This window comes from Triturus cristatus, chromosome 2_2, assembly GCF_964204655.1.
Source record: "Triturus cristatus chromosome 2_2, aTriCri1.1, whole genome shotgun sequence".
Taxonomy (NCBI): Eukaryota; Metazoa; Chordata; class Amphibia; order Caudata; family Salamandridae; genus Triturus; species Triturus cristatus.
This window is the reverse complement of record NC_140582.1, coordinates 404,905,437-404,922,212: the sequence shown is the minus strand read 5'-3', so window position 1 is coordinate 404,922,212 and position 16,776 is coordinate 404,905,437.

Below are 16,776 nucleotides of genomic sequence, written 5' to 3'. Positions count from 1 at the left end.
ATTCCTAAGAATTGTGGCCCCATCAACGTTACTGGGCCTTGTATTTGAATCTGCTGAATCTACATAAAAGCTTATTTTTATATACTACCTGATTGGTGTCCGTTTGTGGTGCATGCAAGGAGTTTACTGTATGTGTAATTGCATTTGCTTAACCGTGTACGCCTGAGACTTAGCCTAGACTGCTCGCGCCACGCACCTAGAGGGTGAGCAGGGGTTATTCTGGGGAGTCATCCTTCGCCCTGACAAGAAGTAAAGGGTCCCTGCTTGTTGTGGGTTCACACCTGCGTCAACCAGAGCCCCCTCATTTCTAACATTGGTGGCAGCGGTGAGGATTTACGGATTTGCATTTGTGGTTTGCGTATAGTGAATCACTGATCACCACGGAGTGAGAGCAGACCAGTAACACAGCCACAAGGCTAGCATTTGTTTTTGTTTTGCCAAGAATCTCCGTTGTTAGAGCCATGCCTGGTTCACTTTCCGCCGGAAGGGCAGCTTCTATAATCTCTGGATTTGAGGACGTAGATTGGGAAGAAGACGCCCTTCAGAATCGTACCAATGAAGAATTGAAAGGTTTTTGCTCCAAGTTCAGGATTGCCCAAACTGGATTAAAAAACAAGGCCCAACTCGTGAAGGCGCTGAGGGCCTGGTATGAGTCAAAGGCACCAGAGAATCAGGTGGAAGTGGTTCCACCAGAAAGTGTCCATGAGTTTGGCAGAGGCCTGTCGCCAGAAGAGTTGGCAGACAGGGCAGCAACCCGGGCACACGAGGTGGAGATGGCAAAACTTCATGGGCAGATGGATATGGAAAAACAAAGATTAGCCATGGAAGAAAAGAAACTACAATTAGAGCATGACATGAAGCTGAGGGAGCTGGAGCTGAAAGCAAAAAGTTTGGAGCTTAATCCCTCTGGTGGCAGCACACCGCCAGTACCGGCGGAACCATGAGTTTATATTCCCAAGGATGTAGTGAAGGAGTTCTTCAAGAATGACGACATCGGGCAGTGGTTCAGAGCCTACGAGGTAGCCATGTCTTCCCACCGGGTCCCTGAGAGAGATTGGGGAGCGGGGTTGTGGGGACGGTTCCTGAGTGAAGGGCGGGACACACTGTTAGATTTACCTGCTGATGTTCATAATTCTTATGCCCATATGAAGGAAGCATTGATGGCTAGGTATGGGTTGACCCCTGAGTTATATAGAAAGAGGTTCAGGGGTTGCACTAAGATTCCCAATAGTACGTATGTGGAGTATGTGACTTTCTTTTGCAGAGCGCTGGATGGTTGGGTAAAGGGTAGTAAGGTAAATGATTATCAAGGGCTTCTTGATTTAATGGCATGGGAGCACTTGTCCAGTAATCGTTTTCCTGAGCTACGCCAGCACCTGATAGATAGTAGGCTGACTAACCCGAGGAAGCTTGCTGAGGAGGCGGACCGCTGGGTCAGTACCAGGGTCCACAAGGGTACCGTGGGAGATTCCGCCAAAGGTGGGCAGGGTCCCCAGCAGAAGAGTGGGGGGGACAGGGGTAAACAGAAGCAGTTCCAAAAAGGGCCCCAAAATAGTCCCCAAGGGAACCAAGGGAAGGGTTCTCAGCCTCCCCCACCCCAGAAACCGACCGGGGCCCCGACAGGTCCTCCTGTTCAGAAGGGGCCCGTAAGATGTTACAGGTGTAACAATTTGGGGCATTTTGGCTCTGATGTAAAGTGTCCGTTGTTTGGTAAACCAGCACCCACTGGTGCTCCACCCCGGCAGGTGACTAGTGTAGCCTTGGGGAAGGAGAGGGATGTCCAAGGTGGGTGGGGTCCCGCAGAGATGTCCCTGGTCTCGCTAGGAGACCGTGAAGTGGTCCCTCGAACCCAGCTGCCTGAGAACACTAAGAAGTACAGGCAGTGGGTGACCATAAATGGCCATAGGGTGGAAGCTCTTAGAGATACAGGAGCCAGCGTGACAGCTGTCAGGTGTCACCTGGTGTCTCAGGAGCAGGTGGTCCCCAATGCATTCTATCCCGTTGTTGCCGCTGACAACACAGAGAGGCACTGCAAGGTGGCTCATGTTCCCTTCGAGTGGGGGGGGGGTCTCTGGTACTCTTCAGGTAGCTGTGAGGCCCGCCATGCCTGTAGACTGTTTGTTAGGGAACGATTTGGAGAGCTCACCTTGGGCTAAGGTGGAGCGGAGTGCTCACCTGGAGATGTTGGGTATGCCGGATTGGGCGTGTGTCACCACACGGTCCATGGCAGCCAGTAGAGGTACTCAAGAGGTCCTGGAGCCTGAGAGGGAGGGCAAGGAACCGGCCTCAGAGAGAAGGAGCAAGGGGCGCGGGAAGCCGGCCCCTGAAGTTCCCACGGTCCAGGAGGAAGCAGACCTTGAGGGGGATGCCCTGGAGCCTACAGGGGAACAAATAGCTGAACTGGGAGACCTGCCGGAGCTGACCCATTGGCAGCAGGAAGGGGGTCCCACCAGGGAGGACTTTTGTAAGGCGCAGAAGGAGTGCCCTTCTCTCGTGGGTATGCGGCAGCAGGCAGCAGACCAGGCCGCAGGTGATCAGTCAGGATCACATTTCGTTTACTGGGAGAACGACCTCCTGTATACAGAGCCTAAGGTTGCTGAGCCTGGGTCAGCCCGTGCGCTGGTGGTACCCCAGGACTGCAGAGCCTTCCTACTGGGGCTGGCTCACGATGTGCCATTGGCAGGGCATTTGGGGCCGGACAAGACCTTTGAAAGGCGTGTCACCCACTTTTATTGGCCTCAAATGTGCAGGAGTTCGGACACTCACTGCAGGACATGCCAGACTTGCCAGGCAAGTGGAAAGAGTGGAAGGAAGCAGAAGGCTCCACTCCAGCCATTCCCTGTGGTCGGTACCCCATTCCAGCGAGTGGGGATTGACATTGTAGGGCCACTGGACCCCAGGACAGCGATGGGCAATAGGTTCATCCTGGTCCTGGTGGACCATGCCACCCGGTACCCGGAAGCCATTCCTCTGAGGACAGTAACGGCCCCGGGGTTGTGGGACGTGCACTGATGGGAATTTTCTCCCGAGTGGGATTCCCTCTAGAGGTGGTGTCTGACCGAGGTACCAATTTCATGTCCAAGTACATGAAATCTCTTTGGCAAGAGTGTGGTGTAACCTACAAGTTCACCACCCCTTACCACCCCCAAGGAAACGGGTTGGTTGAGAGATTCAACCGAACCCTCAAAGGCATGATAATGGGCCTAGAAGGACCCATGAGGCGTAAGTGGGATGTCCTCTTACCATTGTGGTAAATAAAATAAATATTACCGGACTGAATTTCATGCGGAATCTTAAATTAAAGTAAAATAGCTCAAAATAACGAGAGGCAGAATCCGTGGTATAAGAGGTTTCTAATGGGCTTTATTCCATTCAAAATGGCCGACTCGAGTCGCGGCCCTCAGGTTCCGTCACCACGAAGGTTCAGGAAGTGAAGTACAATAATTTATTAACAGACATGTATTTTTATAATAAGTACATTACAATGAAACGAATGTAGAAGGCGTAACATTTGATAAGAAAAATGACGTGACAGTGACATAATCGAAACTAGGCGTAATAAGGAATAAAAGAAACATGATTGGTTAGAATTATCAGACATAGGTGGATCTATAAGATAATACTTGGCATAGATGCGCGCGCGGCAGCATGACGTGAAATTGACGTGCAACTAGGGGGTGAAGGGGACTTGACATTTAGCTCTACATGTGGAGACGAGAAGTCTGGGGTCAAGTCATCCTAATCCCAAATCATATCTAACATCCTATGTTTAAAGAACTATGTTATCCACAAGGAAGAGACTCTCGGACAGAATCTATTCTATACTGACTGTGTGCGTGTACAAGCGTCTAAGTGTCTATATGAGATGCAAGGGGCAGAAAACTTTCCATGGCAACAGGGCTATGAATCACTTGCAGGAGGACGGAAAGGCTGAGTCCTTTGCTTGTGAGCTAAAGGAAATGTTTACCTAAATCACTGGACAGGAATGCATCGGCTGAAGAGCAAAATAGATAATTCGAAGGTGAAATACAACTTCTTGGCAGACAGGCGAAAACTGGCCGAGGCAGGCACCGTTAGCTGCACAGGGAGTAGGACAAAGTTCATGGATACAGATGCGAGCTCAAGCTGAAGCTGTCAGAGACAGAGAGCAGGGAAAGGCTTTGAGGACAGAATCGGGCCTACTCGCCTGAACTGTAAAGATGAAGTAACTTAGCCATATAAAGTCGGTGGCCTTTTATACTTAGGAATCGAATATCCAGCCCATTGATGGCGGATCTGACAGAGAACATGTTGACGGTAGACACACATATGTTTGCGTCTTAGAAACTGGAACTGGAGGGAACATACATGTACTTGTAACATGCATATAGAACCGTTGGGGTCCAAGATAGGGGACATAACTGATCAGGGAAATCCACATTTCCACATTCCCTCCTTGTCCCCTTCTTGCCCTTCACGAGACATCAATCTTCATCATTCCATTGATTTGCTCATGGAGCATCATTTCTTCTTCTTTCTTCTTCCGGGATCTTGAGCGAAAACCTTGATGTGGGATACACGATGTGGCACACAGACCACAAATCGCTGGTCCACATTGTAGGCATAGACAACAACTGAAGAGCATAAGAAGGCCAATACCTAGGAAGGATAGAACTCTCCATCCCCAGGCTGATATCACACTCCTAAACCACCCGGACCACGTCCAAGTGCCTGGATTCTCGTGTATCTGGCTTACAATCTTATGAAGGCGTGTTATAGCTTTATATACAGATGGCGAATTTTCTGGTATGAATATGCAGCAGCTGGATCCGATGACCCTGCAAGCTCCGCCCCTATCGGCCAGGATGACGTCAAGGACAAGACGATTCTGGAGAACAACAATTCTCATCACTGATTGTTCCTCTGTCAGATTGCCTAGGGCGGCTATAGTCTCGTTTACTACAGCTTCAAGAGTCTTGGTGAGTCTGCGTATCAGCTTATTATTTGATATAGTACCTATATAGGGAAAGATACCTTTATTGAAATCTACATACTTGTCCCATGATGTCTCAGTATAATCGACAACTGGGAGATCTCTTTGCTCTCTATTGTGTACTAAATGAACATTTCGATAATAATCAGGGGGAGCTAGGAAAACAGGTGGCAAAAGGAATGCTATGTAACAGGTACCATCCCAATCTAGAGGCAGACGCATATATGCAGTCTGACCACATATGAAGTAGGAATGGCGAGAAGCTCTAAATGAAGATTTACCTTGATCACTATATTCTACTGTAGTAACGCATTGGCTATGGCCCATGTGTTTGGAACCAACTTTTCTAACACATAATTCACCCTTAACTGGAAATACTGACATAGTGGGCAGAATTAGTTCAACTTCGGATTTGACATTCAAAATCATAAGATTAGGTGTAAAATTACCTAATTTATACACTTCATTTTCTAGATCAGTTCCTGTTCTACTGAGGTGACCCTCCTTATTAGGATGACAGACTTTGAATAAAACTAGATTCAGATTTCCCCATATCCAATGTTGTTGATAAACTGCTGTGTCTGGGTCTATGGAATTTAATAAACTAAACCATGCTCCACAGGAGCCATTGTGTGTGAACGGATGTGGAAAGAAAGGCAGAACTCCTTTGTTATTCTGATAGGGAGGGAGTCGGCCACACACCCAACAATTGGTCGCATTACTAGTCTGATGGGAATGATGTAACATACTAATAAATGTGTTATTGCGCAGCGCAAGTCTATAGGATAATTCATGTGGCGGTAGGTCACTAAAAGAATGTTCATCAGTTATATTGAAAACACGTTTAGAAACAGGATAATACATATGCAACAATATACTTGCAGTAACTATTAAAAAACTCAATAAAAACAAAATTAATAATGTCACAATACAGTGGTTACGCAGTAATTTACAATAAGCATGTCGTTTCATTATGATTCTGGACTCTACATGATTCAGACCTAAGGGGTACATGTCGGGACAGATTCAACCGCTTCACCTTGGAGAGGACTTAAACAATCAAATCGTCCGACAGTTTAGATCTGGACCTGAGTTTCTGTTTATAGAGTTCGGTGCTACTGGCCTCAGCCAAAGGTAGCTTTGAGTCTATGGGGGAAGACACACGGGCAGTACTGTCTGTGTCAGGAGGAAGTCCATGAAATTTTTTTACGTGACTGGAATGAATCCACCCTTTTCGTCCCTCGATCTTCACGGCTGTTCTTGTGGTCAACAGGACCAACTTGGGTGCTTTCCACCGGGGCTCCAATTGACTCTTCCTGTCGAAATTTCTCACAAAGACAAGATTACCCGGAACAACGTCATGGGGTTTCGCCTCAGTGTTGTCGGGAAAGGCTGCAGCTACCTGTGAACGAGAAGATTGTAGTGCAGACATCAAGGAAGCCAGGTAATCTGTCAGCATATTACAGTCAACATCAGTTATTTTACGTGGTATAGGCGTCCCCCACATATTCGGCGGTCTACCAAAGATCACCTCATACGGGGATAGCCCTGTTCTAGAGTGTGCTACCATTCTCATGTAAAAGAGTGCAACTGGTAATGCTACTATCCAGTCGACACCTTTCTCTCTACATATTTTGGACAGTCTGATTTTCAGTGTCTGGTTATGTCTTTCTACGAGACCTGCTGCTTCGGGGTGTCGGACACAGTGGAATTTCCACTGATATCCCAACAGGAGTGAGACATGTTTCATTAATTCGGATGAAAAAGGCTGACCGTTATCTGAATATACAACACGTGGTAAACCGTACCGTGGGAAGAATTCTCGAACTAGCTGCTTGGCAGTAGTCGAGGCAGTGTAATCTGATACGGGATACGCCTCTGTCCAACGGGAGAGAGCGCAGACAACTACGAGGACATATTTGAATCCTCGACAACGTTCCATCTGAATATAATCCATCTGGAGGACTTCAAAAGGATGGTCAGGAGGCTGAAATCCACCCTGCTCTACGGGAACACTCTTTCCTGGATTAAACTGACAACATATCATACAGGTACGAACTTTTTGTTTAGCTGCTGCTCGTAAATGTTTGTTGAACCAAATGTGCTGAATGCTGTCTAGCATAGCCTTCTCTCCTAAATGTGCTGGACTGTGAACTGTAGCTATAATGGCTTGAACCATGGAATCGGGGAGAAACCATACAGATTTCTCCTTCGTCATCCATCCTTGATCTGTCTGGATCCCTCCTAGTTCAGTCCATTTCTTTATTTCTTCTGCTGTGGCATGTGTCTGTATGTCAATTACGTCAAGTGTGGGATCCTTAATTGTCATACACTGTGTTGGTGTCTGAACTATTGGCTTTGTCATGTCTAATGTGCGATTCTGAGCAGTCTGTTTAGCTGTTCTGTCAGCTAAATCATTGCCTTGAGAAATGGTATCAGTAACCTTCGTGTGTGCTTTACATTTCATAATCGATATAGCAGTGGGTAGATGTATTGCGTCTAACAAGGCATGAATGAGGGGTCCGTGCTGAATGTGGGCACCATGGGACGTTAGATAACCTCTCTCTCGCCACAGCACACCGAAGTCGTGTACAACTCCGAATGCATAACGTGAGTCAGTGTATACATTAACTTTCTTATTTGTGGCTTGAATACAGGCTTGCGTTAGAGCAATAAGTTCTGCTGCTTGGGCTGACAGAATATCTATACAATGTGTCTCAATAACTTCAGTGTCTGTTGTGACTGCATACGCGGCCACTAAATCTCCTGTACTTGCTCTCATGCATGATCCGTCTACATACAACGTCAGGTCTGGATCTAACAATGGAACGTCTGTCAAGTCTTGTCTAGGTTTCGTCTTTATTTCAATGATTTCAACACAATCATGAGCTAGTGGGTCTGTTCCAATTACAGGTAATAGTGTAGCAGGATTCAATGTATTACACCGTCGGATCTCTATGTGTGGTTGAAACAATGTCAGTTCATAACCGGTAAGTCTTGCTATGGTCAAGTGTTGCGTTTGTGTTCGGTTCACAAGAACCTCTACTGCATGTGGTACTTGAACTGTCAATGGGTGTCCCAATACTATGGCATCGCTTTGTCTGATTGCTAAAGCTGTCGCTGCCACTGATTTCAGGCATGCAGGCAAAGCCTGAGCTACGGGATCTAATGTACTGGAAAAATAAGCACATGGCTTGCGTGATCCTGCTTGATCCTGAGTGAGTACTGACAAGGCAGTACCTTCGCGTTCTGTAACAAAGAGTGTAAAAGGTTTGCTATAACATGGTGTTGCTAAAACAGGTGCTTGACATAAAGCTTCCTTTAGGCTTTCAAAAGCTTGTGTATGTTCCTGAGTCCAAGGGAGAACAGTCGATATGGCTGCCTCCTGTGTGGTTAACTGAATGAGTGGTTTTGCTAGAAATGCGTACTGAGGGATCCACTGCCTACAATATGAAGTGAGGCCTATGAAAGCCCGCACCTCCTTCTGTGTCTGGGGTATTGACATGTTAGCAATTAACTGGATACGATCTGGTGTAAGCTGCCTTCCCTCCTTGGACAGCGAGTGACCAAGATAAATAACTCGCTGAACACAGAATTGCAGCTTAGAAGGGGACACCTTGTGCCCCTTGTCGGCTAGGAAATGTAAAACTGTCAGAGAAGCTTTTTCACATTCTGGCTCGCTTCTCGCGGTGATCAGCAGATCATCGACATATTGAAGCAGTGCAGTATTGACTGGCATGTGTATACTGTCAAGTTCTCGTTTCAGTGCTTGGCTGTAGATGCTGGGGCTTTCTGTAAATCCTTGGGGAGCGCGTGAGAATTTAAAGCTGCGCCCATTTAAACTGAATCCGAACAAGTATTGGCTTTCCGGATCTATTGGGACGCTGAAAAAGGCATTCTTGAGATCAATTACAGTAAAGAATGTTGCTTCGGAATCAATTGCTGTCAACAATGATGATATATCAGGGACCACAGGGAATTGTGGTACAATACACTTGTTTAGTTCACGCAAATCAATAACCAATCGGTATACTGGCGGAGCAGTAGGATCAGTTCGTTTAAGAATCGGAATTATCGGTGAATTACATACATTGGAGTCTGTTTCTACAACTACTCCCTGGGCAATTAGTTCATCAATGATTTTCAACAAAGCCACTACAGCATCATGCGGTAACTTGTATTGTCGCATTCGTGGTAGTACCACTCCTGCTTTCAATGTAACTCGATAGGGTGTAATGTTCATGCAGCCAACATCCGTAGGGCCTTGTGCCCATAGATGTGCTGGTAAAATCTGTAGTCGGGGATCCATGTCTCTAGACACATAGTGACCTTTAAAATCACGCAAAAACAACCTTACTCCTTCCGGAGAACAACATATTATGGCTCCTAGTGCTTTCAGAGTTTTAATTCCTAACAAATTTTCTGGGCATGATTTAGTAAGCAATAAATCTGTAATTCGTGTCAAAGGTCCTATCGTAAGTGGTAGAGGCTGTGATACTTCATTAACAATAGGTTTTCCTGAAAAACCAAGGGAAACATTTTGAGAGCCTGAGAGGGGTGCCCCTGGAACTTCACTACGTTTTATGGTTGTTCGACTTGCCCCTGTATCGAGTAAGAATTTTCTATCTTGACCTAATAATTCACTATGTACATAAGGTCCTTCTTGATCTACCGGAATCTCGATAAGCGGTAAGTCAACTTCCCTCTCTAGGCTGGTTCATGTGTAACGCTGATACTCAGGGTATTCATACTGTGCAGTCTGATACATTTGTTGCGTTGTGGTTTGTGTGGCAGTAGCAGGCAACGGTGGTGCAGCTGGCACAAACTGTATGGGTTGCTGTGAGGCTGGCATAGACTGTTGCTGAACTGGCACGGACTGTCCATGCTGCATAGCTCCTTTTTCATTCTGATCTTGTCTAACTAATCGTGGTCTCTCCTTTGCAATACCTGTAGCTATATTTCGTTTCAGGACTTGACAATCATGTACATAATGGCCTAGTTGTTTACAGTAATTGCAGGTTCCTTTTACAGGAACTGCAGAATCACCAGAATGTGTCACACCCTTTTTGTGACCATCTGCTGGTACTGTCTGAGAAACTAGCATTTTCATTTTTGTATCCTTCATGCGTCTATGCTCGTGTTCTTGTTCATCCCTAATTCTATTGTGATGATACTGTAACATTTGTAGCATTTGCGACGGAGTGTTACTTTGCCAGGTACTCTCGAATTTCAATATTCTATTCTTCACTGGAGGCAATGCATTTTCCACTAATTTTGTCACAAATAAATGTGGATATGAGTCACTACTTGCTTTTATACCACTATTTATACCAAAACATTTTTCAAATCGAGCATAATAATCGCTTGTGTCTTCATCTTGCTTTTGTTTACAGGCTGTGATTGCACCCCAATCTTCCTTTTTTGTAGTTAATAAACGTGGCAGTACCTGTACTAGTAAACCTGGTAATAGTTTAACTTTATCTCCGAGCCCTGAACCTGCGGCTCGGCCCCTTTCTTCCTCTGCTAATGCTGTCCAGTCTATCTTTTGGTCTCCCACTTCCCACTCTTTTTCTTTCAGTTTTTCATATATGCCAGCAGGCAAAAGCACTTTTAAAATCGTCATAATATCAGGAAAGGTGTACTCTCCCATCAGTAACATGTCTTTAATTTCTCGGTGGAAACCCGCTGGGTCTTTGTCATGACTAGGTACTACTTTCTTCATTTCTAATAATTCCATTTTTGATATGGGTGTGTAAACAAATACACGGTGAAACTCATTGTCTTCGCCTTTTATTGGGTGCACTTCCCGTAAAGGATTTTGTCTATCCATGTAGTACGGTGCTCTTTCTCTGGGGGGCAGGGAGAGAGAATCTGGATTTACAAAAAGGACGTACTGCTTACGTGACACTAATATCTCTTTAATTAGCTTGTTACTAGAACCTCTCCATCTGTACGTAAGTAGTTCCGTTAATATATCAGGTAAAGGACCAGGGTCAGCATGTTGGCTCTTATATAATATGAGGAGTTGCTGAATCATATAGATTCCAGCTAAACGTTGTTCATCTGTACTGAGGTTGAGAAACGTGTGTGCTACGGTCTCATCACCGTATTTTTCAGGACTAACAATCCAGTGAACGGCTGATCTGGCTAATTCTTGCTCATCCATGGAATCGAGGAGGTGATAACCCCTTCGTTCTCGTAGTATTTTATCTGCGGCTTGAAACGAATGTTCAGGAGATTTCAGATTTATTACAGGCGTCGGATACGTTCTGCTATTATTTGGACATACAGAGTGTATTGGATCAGAAAAACATCTAGTATTTTCACAAGATCTTCCTCTGCCTACATAGGCTATGGTCTCTGACTGTCTTGCAGAGTCCCCTGATTCGGACACTTCATCTTGCTCAAACTCGTCTGTTCCCAATCTCTCTTCATGAATACGCTCTATTTCTTTACGTATTTTTCGGCACATGGCTATTATACAATTTTGCTTATCGTGTCTCCCTTCTGATATATTCTGACTCCATCTTGTAAGAATAAGCATTGCATTCCGGTCTACCCCCGGACGATCTTGATTTCTGATCACACAGTTTATGAGGAAACGTAACAGTTCCCCTTGTATCTCTACTTTCTGGAATTCCATAGCTCTGTTAATACATCCTGGATCTCGTCCTGTTTGAACAAAATGATATATGTTATCTAGATGCGTAGCCATCCCTGGTAACCTTGCTAAATACTCTGCGGCTCGTCTGATACGTAATGATGCCAGGACCATTTCGTCCTCTTTACCAACCACCGGGTCATATCTACAATTTACAAGAAGTTCCTTAAGCGTACGTTCATTTACGAACTTAGGTGTACGTGAATGTGCTGACTCTTGAAAAACAAGTTTATTTATTCTAGGTGGTGTAAAAATACTGCTAGCACCTCCCGTGGCCCCATCTGGGGCGTCGGGTGTGAAAGGGTTCGTCGAACGTGATACAGCAACTATGGGCGTCGATACCCCTGTAGAGTCGACTGCGGAGACAGATGCGGAAACAGATGTGCTTGCCGAAGCTTGCGTCGGGACTTGCTGTTGCACGGGGACAGATACCTGATCCTGACGTTGAACCCCTCCGCCAGACGGTCTATGTGGTGTGGCGTTAGCATACTCGGGGGCTGCATCGTCTAGATATGAGGAAAGAAAAACATCTTCTGCGGTTCTGGGATGCCCCTTTGGATGTACCTTAATTGGAAATAATGGGGGTGGCAAGTCTTTTGGCACCTCCGTAACAGCCTTAGGTAGTCCTTCGGCTAGAAGGGGATACATACCATTCATAAGAGCATTTCTTTGTCTATTTACTTGTTCTGATTTCACTCGGATACCTTCCTCAATTAATAGATTTTCTTGAACTTTATTTGAACTTTCTTTACTCCTCTCTTCTTGTCTACGTGCTTTTTCTGTTCGTCTATGAGATTCTTTACGCCATAACTCAACAGCGTCTTTCTGTGACTGTCTGACCTTTCTTTTCCATAACTCTTCCTCCACTTTCATGATGCACTCTGCATCCCAGGTTCCCGCTATGGGCCACCTTTGACTTTCCGGTAATCCTTTGGTATAATCTGCCCATAGATCAAGAAACAATATGGCATCTAAGCCATGTTTATGGTACATGAAATGTCCTGGAGTGTCTCTAGGAGGAATAGGAACTGCTTCTTCAAGCACCCCTTTTCTGGTAGTAATCTGTCTTAACTTCGAGAAGAGCGGCATATTGACAACTGACCTGATACTTACTCTTGAACTTGCTTAATACGAGAAACACAATAATGAACAGTGAACAATGAACAGTCATTCATACCACAATATGCAAGACATTTTCTGAATACTTTAAACATTAAACATTAAACATTATAACAATGATCGACAATGATGACAGTCTGCCTAACTAATCACCACGCTGAATTCTTGACAATAACTGAATACTTCGGAATACTTGATATACTGCTAAACAGTACATATACACTGCTAAACAGTGCAGACCGGATTTGTGTACCCAAATCCGTCTTGACCGGCACAACCTATGTGCGCGTCAACACGCCTCCCCGGCGATGGTACTCACCGAGTAGCTCCTTGAAACGGAAGGCCTCAGAGAATGGACAGGACTCGATAACTGCGGACATCGGACCCTCTGGACGTCGGAATTTCGGAAAACCTGGTGGGCCTCTGTATACCTCGGATCTTGCTCTCTCAGCTAGGCTCTGGTCGGGATACTTCGCACTTCTCACCGCCTCGTCTGGGTTGATCGCAGCCTCAGTCGCCCCCGCTTGACCGGAGGGAGCTTACAGGAAATCCTGCTGGTACGCGTTTACGGTCCGTCCAGCTGTGGCAGGAGACCGGGCCTGCAACGCACCGCCGGCGCGTGAGATGAGAAAGTGTCCCTATTCGGGCGCCATTATGTGGTAAATAAAATAAATATTACCGGACTGAATTTCATGCGGAATCTTAAATTAAAGTAAAATAGCTCAAAATAACGAGAGGCAGAATCCGTGGTATAAGAGGTTTCTAATGGGCTTTATTCCATTCAAAATGGCCGACTCGAGTCGCGGCCCTCAGGTTCCGTCACCACGAAGGTTCAGGAAGTGAAGTACAATAATTTATTAACAGACATGTATTTTTATAATAAGTACATTACAATGAAACGAATGTAGAAGGCGTAACATTTGATAAGAAAAATGACGTGACAGTGACATAATCGAAACTAGGCGTAATAAGGAATAAAAGAAACATGATTGGTTAGAATTATCAGACATAGGTGGATCTATAAGATAATACTTGGCATAGATGCGCGCGCGGCAGCATGACGTGTAATTGACGTGCAACTAGGGGGTGAAGGGGACTTGACATTTAGCTCTACATGTGGAGACGAGAAGTCTGGGGTCAAGTCATCCTAATCCCAAATCATATCTAACATCCTATGTTTAAAGAACTATGTTATCCACAAGGAAGAGACTCTCGGACAGAATCTATTCTATACTGACTGTGTGCGTGTACAAGCGTCTAAGTGTCTATATGAGATGCAAGGGGCAGAAAACTTTCCATGGCAACAGGGCTATGAATCACTTGCAGGAGGACGGAAAGGCTGAGTCCTTTGCTTGTGAGCTAAAGGAAATGTTTACCTAAATCACTGGACAGGAATGCATCGGCTGAAGAGCAAAATAGATAATTCGAAGGTGAAATACAACTTCTTGGCAGACAGGCGAAAACTGGCCGAGGCAGGCACCGTTAGCTGCACAGGGAGTAGGACAAAGTTCATGGATACAGATGCGAGCTCAAGCTGAAGCTGTCAGAGACAGAGAGCAGGGAAAGGCTTTGAGGACAGAATCGGGCCTACTCGCCTGAACTGTAAAGATGAAGTAACTTAGCCATATAAAGTCGGTGGCCTTTTATACTTAGGAATCGAATATCCAGCCCATTGATGGCGGATCTGACAGAGAACATGTTGACGGTAGACACACATATGTTTGCGTCTTAGAAACTGGAACTGGAGGGAACATACATGTACTTGTAACATGCATATAGAACCGTTGGGGTCCAAGATAGGGGACATAACTGATCAGGGAAATCCACATTTCCACACCATGCCTTCTCTTCGCTTACCGTGAGGTGCCACAGAAGTCTCTGGGGTTCAGTCCCTTTGAGCTTCTGTATGGTCACCCAGTCAGAGGACCTCTAAGTCTGGTCAAGGAAGGCTGGGAGCAATCTCCCAGGAAACCTCCCCAGAATGTATATAGCTACATGCTGGCCTTCAGGAATCAGACTAGGCGTTTCAGGCAACTTGCTGAGGCAAATCTGGAAGCCAGCCAGGAGGAGATGAAGCGGTGGTACGACCAGAATGCCACTCTGGTAGAGCTTCAGCCTGGACAGAAAGTATGGGTCTTGGCCCCCGTGGAGCCGTGTGCGCTCCAGGATAAGTGGACCGGTCCCTTTGTGGTGGTGGAGCGCAAGAGTCCTGTTACCTACTTGGTGGACCTGAAGTCTCCTAGGAACCCCTTAAGGGTCCTACATGTCAACCGCCTCAAGCCCCACTTGGAGAGGTCCCAAGTGGGCATGCTCTTGGCAACAGATGCTGGGATGGAGGAGGAGACAGAACCTCTTCCTGACCTCCTGTCGGCCAAGGAGCAAGATGGGTCAGTGGATGGTGTCATCCTCTCTTCCACCCTGACCCCTGAGCAACAGAATGATTGTCGCCAGTTGTTGGGACAATTTTCTGATCTGTTTTCCCTGGTCCCTGGTGTCACTGATTGGTGCGTCCATGATGTGGACACTGGGGATAGTCCACCTGTGCGGCACAATGCCAACAGGGTGACTGACAGGGTGAGGACATGCATCAAGGAGGAGGTCTCCAAGATGTTTGCACTCGGGGTAATTGAGTCTTCTAGCAGTCCTTGGGCCAGCCCCGTGGTCTTGGTCCCAAAGGCTGCAGCGCCGGGAGCCACACCCGAACTCCGGTTCTGTGTGGACTACAGAGGACTCAATTCAGTCACTAGGACTGACGTACACCCCATCCCCAGAGCTGATGAGCTCATCGATCGGCTAGGGGCTGCCAACTACCTCAGCACATTTGATTCAACGTCTGGGTATTGGCAGATCGCCTTGACCGAGGGGGCCAAAGAGAGGTCAGCATTTTCCACCCCAGATGGGCACTACCAGTTCCGGGTTATGCCATTTGGGATGAAGAATGCCCCTGCCACCTTCCAGAGATTGGTCAACCAGGTGTTGGCTGGGCTGGATTCGTTCAGTGCAGCCTACCTGGATGACATCGCAGTGTTCAGCTCCACTTGGGAGGAACACTTGCGTCACCTCTGGGAAGTGTTGATGGCGCTGCGCAAGGCAGGCCTCACGATCAAGGCGAGTAAGTGCCAGATCGGGCAGGGTTCCGTGGTGTACTTGGGACACCAAGTTGGGAGTGGCCAGGTGGCACCCCTTCAGCCCAAGATAGAAACCATCCTGAATTGGGAGGCGCCCAAAACCCAGGCGGAGGTGAGAGCCTTCCCAGGTCTCACCGGGTACTACAGGAGGTTTGTCAAGGGGTATGGCAACATGGTTGCCCCCTTGACAGCGCTGACTTCGAAGAAGCAGCCCAGGAAAGTGATTTGGACTGACACCTGTCAGAAAGCTTTTGAGGCCTTGAAAACTGCTATGTGCACGGTACCCGTGCTCTTGGCTCCCAACTTCTCCAAAGAGTTTATCGTTCAGACAGACGCTTCAGAGCATGGTGTGGGGGCTGTTCTTTCACAGATTAATGAGGAAGGCCTAGATCAACCCGTAGCCTTTCTTAGCAGGAGGTTACTTCCACGGGAACAAAGGTGGAGTGCTATTGAGCGTGAGGCATTTGCTGTGGTCTGGGCGCTGAAGAAGCTAAGACCCTACTTGTTTGGGTCTCACTTCCGGGCTCAGACGGACCACAGGCCCCTCAGATGGTTGATGCATATGAGGGGTGAGAATCCAAAGCTGTTGAGGTGGTCCATTTCCCTACAGGGTATGGATTTCACGGTGGAACATCGCCCTGGTACAGATCACGCCAATGCTGGCGGTCTGTCCAGATTTTTCCGCCTTAGTGATGAGGAACTCCCTGGGGTAGGGTAGTTCTCCCCACTTTTCAGCTGGAGGGGACACGTGTTAGACCTGGCACCTTGGCGTGAGTCTTCCTTCCTCTTTTTGTCGCTGTGCCTCATGTGCTTTTATGGTGTTGGCCGCTCAGCGCGCTGTGCCACTGCCAACCAGTGTCGCGGTGCGAGTGCTCCCTTGTAAATTGTATATGTTG